Raw genomic sequence first — 1,585 nt, forward strand, 5'->3', positions numbered from 1 at the left:
ATGGTACTGTGTTTATAAGTATATTCATGGGCTTCCCTCTTTCTGTGTGTATCTTATTCATCACAGCCCCAAGTGAGGAATTCCTAATGTTACCATTGTTACTAATATTTATTTGTAGGTTTGAGAATTGTTACATACAATTCTCTTTACCAGACCAAATAAGAGTCCAAAGTCCATTCACTTTTTTTTTTTAGAGAGAGAGGGAGTGAGGGAGAGAGAGAGAATTTTAATATTTATTTTTTAGCTATCGGTGGACACAACATCTTTGTTTTGTATGTGGTGCTGAGGATCGAACCCAGGCCGCACGCATGCCAGGTGAGCGTGCTACCTCTTGAGCCACATCCCCAGCCCCCATACACTTTTTAAAACCTACAAAATAAAACACTAGATACTTGTACTACATTTTTTCCATATAATTATGACCTAATACTAGATATTTCATTAAGAGTAAAAACATAGGAAATGGTTTAGCTTATAGTAATTACAAATAGTAAACAATGTTAAATATGAAAAATAAAGAAAATAACTCTGATAGTAGAGCAAGTTTTCTTTCTAGTCCACTCTCTAAGTTCTTGATTCTTCTCTCTAGGATGACATTCTTTCTCCATTGTGTATCATGACCCCTGACATGCAGGGGGAGGAGACAGTTGGATTCTTACCCTTAGCTTTCCATGGTCATATATCCGATAAACATTGGAAAGTTTGCCTTTTCTGAGATTGGTAGAGCTTTCATAGCCCATTCCACATTGTTGCAGTTTGGGCTTGGTGGTAGCTTTAAAATAAGCCAATTTACGACATTTTTGGCAATAACTTTTCCTGAAAAGCATATTCAAATTGTATATGATTTTAGTCTGTTGTAATATTTGTAAATAAATACAATGAAAGCTTTCATCTAGACAGATTTTTTCATTTTATTTCTTTTTAGTTATACATGAAAGTACAATCTATTTTGACATATTTATGCAAACATGCAATATATCTTATTCTAATAAGGATCCCAGTCTTGTGGATGTACAGTCACTGTGTTATAATCACATATAAACTTAGCAATCTTATGTTAGATTCATTCCATTTCTTTCCTATTTCTATTCCCATGCCTTTTTTGATTCTCCTTTGTCTAATCCACAGAACTTCTATTCTCCTCACACTTATTGTGAGTTAGCACATATCAGAGTAAACATTTGATGTTTGGTTTGGGGGGACTGATTAAAAAATATGGAACACTTCATCAATTTGAGTGTCATTCTTGTGAAGGGACCATGTTAATCTTCTATATAGTTCAAATTTTAGTATATATGCTGCCAAAGTAAGTGTTAGAAAGATTTTTAAAATTTGTGTAATCTCTTTCTTCTTCTAGACTCTGTGCTCTATGTGTTTTCCTTTTGATATAGTGGTCATATTTGGTATCCAGGTCATAATCTTTATATAGAAATACATATCATTTAAGATTGTGGCTAGGCAGACTCTCTCTCCCTGGTTGCAATTTGAGATGAAGGTGAAGTTTCATAATTTCCACCATGAAAATTTTCACATATTTTGACAGTAGATTTCAGGATGAAAAGACTTGTTTACAAAGATGTGTGGA

At 33.6% G+C, this 1,585-nt stretch overlaps 1 pseudogene; it reads right to left on the reverse strand.

The window, feature by feature from the left end:
• Positions 1–1,209: 1,209 nt before the first annotated feature.
• LOC143641239 (U6 spliceosomal RNA) lies at positions 1,210–1,310 on the reverse strand (annotated as a pseudogene).
• Positions 1,311–1,585: the final 275 nt, after the last annotated feature.

The sequence above is a fragment of the Callospermophilus lateralis genome, unplaced genomic scaffold (assembly GCF_048772815.1).
Source record: "Callospermophilus lateralis isolate mCalLat2 unplaced genomic scaffold, mCalLat2.hap1 Scaffold_91, whole genome shotgun sequence".
NCBI lineage: Eukaryota > Metazoa > Chordata > Mammalia > Rodentia > Sciuridae > Callospermophilus > Callospermophilus lateralis.